Source organism: Meles meles, chromosome 14, assembly GCF_922984935.1.
Source record: "Meles meles chromosome 14, mMelMel3.1 paternal haplotype, whole genome shotgun sequence".
Lineage (NCBI taxonomy): Eukaryota > Metazoa > Chordata > Mammalia > Carnivora > Mustelidae > Meles > Meles meles.
Window position 1 is genome coordinate 78,806,596 of NC_060079.1, and position 3,077 is coordinate 78,809,672.

The following is a 3,077-nucleotide window of genomic DNA, read 5'->3' on the forward strand; positions in this document are numbered from 1 at the left end:
CCCCTTTGTCTCTGTCTCTGTCTCCGTCTCTCTGTCTGTCTCTCACTCATGAATAACTAAGTAAAATATTTTTTAAAATATTTGTAATAACTCAAAAATTCATGTTAATTTATTTGGATATTACATTACAGATTTCTCTATGTTGTACAGTGAAAATATGTGCCTAAAGTGATAAAAAAAAAAACCTCTCTGGATGCTAAAAATCATAGTCTTTGGTTGCAAACATAGTCTTTCCAGCATTAACTCCATCTAGATGGAGGCAGATGTGGATTACCACTTGAATTGGCACTTGAATTGACAAGGTACTATATGCAAAAGAGGCTATTGAGTATGCCTTGCTTGAATTATGATGCTTTAAAAATATTGGATATGTTGGTTTTTAAAGCTAAAGGAGGCATATAGAATGATCCTAGTTTTTATTTCTTAAATACATGAATTCATGATTAAGTTAATGAATGAATGACTGTTTGTAGCTATTTAGTGGCATAATTCTAAAGACCAAGGACTCTGGAACGAGATCACATGTATGACTCTCTCTTAGTTCTTAGTTTCTAATTCTATAAAATGGGGAATATCTGTCTAATTCATTTTCCCAAAGATGTAGGACCTTAGGAAGCTAATGGCAGGAACTCACTTAACACAGCCTGGCAAGAGAGGGGAGCAAAGATGTTTGCAGGGGGCTGTGGTGCCTGAACCAAGGAAGACAGAAGTTGTGGCAAAATTGAGTGAAAAGTTGGGCAGATTGATAAAGTAAGTTGTCATTCTCAAATGGGAAGGCAGAAAGTAAGCTTCTCTGTAGAGTCCAATGGATACCATGAACGAAGGTCACAGAACAACTAAAGAGCTTCACAGCCTTTATGGAATTCTGGGAGTTCCTGCTTGTGGAACAGTAGGCCATTACTAAAGGTACAAAATCAAAGGTGGAAACATGATGTAAGTAACTAGTTAATTCAAAGCATCATAGTCATGACTTTGTTCATGAACATCCTTAGCTTCACATACAAATGTTTACCTCTGGGATGCCTGGGTGGCTCAGTGGGTTAAAGCCTCTGCCTTTGGCTCAGGTCATGATACCGGGGTCCTGGGATTGAGCCCTGCATTGGGCTCTCTGCTCTGCAGGGAGCCTGCTTCCTCCTCTCTCTCTGCCTAGTTGTGATTTCTCTCTGTCAAATAAATAAAATGTTTAAAAAAAAAACAAAAACAAAAACAACAACAAAAAAAACACAAATGTTTACCTCCAAGACAATGTGTTTCTTCTTCTCTTCTAGCTTTATGGTTTCTTCTTTATTGATATGACTCCTACTTTCCCCTCACAATTTAAGTCCCTTTCATCTACCTCCAAAAAAAAGGTAGTGAAAGGAAGGGAATGGTAGGGTTCTGAGTCCCTTGGGCAGTTAGAAAGGGAAGGGGAACACAACAATCACTGGATGTAACAGATTGGCAGTCAAGAAGTCTAAAACAGAGTCGGAAATGTGGTAGGAGAAAGGGAAGGAGAGGTATGAGAAGCCATCTCCTCCGTTAACCCTCCTGCTAAGAGGGACTGGTGGAAAGTCTTAAACATTTGGAAGTCAGGTCCTGAAGAAAGGAGGTGGTTGCTGAGACTGAAGAAAGAATAGGTCAAGGAAGGAGGACCACCTCTCTCTTTGTAGAATGGGAACCCCCATGTCAGGGGCAGCAGCTTCACAGACATAGACACTTTCATCACTGTAGGCAATGTATAGAAAGAAGTCTTCGTGGTATCCCTGTTATAGTTGACCCATTGTGGTACTGGTGGATGGAATGACATTGTTAACAGAGAAAAAGGAGGTATATATCCTCAGCTCAGAGATGAATTTACTCCCAGATCAAAAAGTAGAACTGACCAACTGTAGGGACACCTGGGTGGCTCATTCAATTAAGTGACCAACTCGTGATTTCAGCTCAAGTCATGATTTCAAGGTCATGAGATCGAGCCCCACATTTGGCTCTGTGCTCAGCGGGAAGTCTGCTTGAGATTCTCACTCCTTCTCTCTTTGCCCCTCCCCCTTACTCACATGCTCTCTCTCATTCTCTCTCAAATTAATATATCTTAAAAAAAAAAAAAAAGAAAGAAAGAAAAAAAAAAAGGTGAAACAGACCAGCTTTGAGATGAGAAGGCACCAGGTATTTCTTTTTGTCCAGGTCTCCTACCTGAGATTTGGGAGCCTTTTCTTACTACCACCAGAGTCCAATCTAGGTATTTCTTTGAGATCTTCTCACCCTCGAAGCAGCACTACTTGAACAGATGCTCTTCTTTATACATCCCCCAAGAACTGGGCTGGACCAGCTTGAGCTGACGGAACCTGGGTATGTGTGGGGATGGGAGAGGAGGGGCCCAAGAATATATGTTTCTAAGTTCACTGCAAATTACTCCTCATAGTGCCCCAAAGGAAAATTCTTCTGTGTTAAAAAATAAAAATAGGGGCGCCTGGGTGGCTCAGCGGGTTAAAGCCTCTGCCTTCAGCTCAGGTCATGATCTCAGGGTCCTGGGATCGAGCCCCGCATCGGGCTCTCTGCTTGGCGGGGAGCCTGCTTCCTCCTCTCTCTCTCTCTCTCTCTGCCTGCCTCTCTGCCTGCTTGTGGTCTCTATCTGTCAAATAAATGAATCTTTAAAAAAAAAATAAATAAAAATAAAAAAATAAATAAAGTGTAGCAAAGTATGATTGAGAGACACCCTTTTGAATACAGTCACAAAAGACTGAGTTGTTGATATAAAAACTGTGTAGACAGAAAAAGACATAGCTAGTAAAATAATAACTCATTTTTTCATTTATGAGACACCTAATGGTAAATTGCTCACTTTTAAAGTATCTTGAAAATGTTCAAAAGGAAAAGTAGCTGAAAAAGTATCATCATTTCTACCATACTGGGAAAAAAATCCCACCGAATTTAAAATGTTTAGCTGATACTTACATGTGAGTGTTACAGGAGAGGCTCACAAAAAGTAGAAAAAAAGATGTTCATTTTTTCTGTTGTTGGTAGTACAGCCATCAATAAAATAAGGGATAAAAGTGAATCAGAAGAAATAACATGCTATTTCATTCATTCATTCATTCATT

The 3,077-nt window shown here is 39.8% G+C and overlaps 1 pseudogene; it reads right to left on the reverse strand.

Annotated features, from left to right (window-relative positions):
- Nucleotides 1-1,568: 1,568 nt before the first annotated feature.
- On the reverse strand, nucleotides 1,569-2,281 carry LOC123956099 (annotated as a pseudogene).
- Between the last annotated feature and the right edge of the window lie 796 nt (nucleotides 2,282-3,077).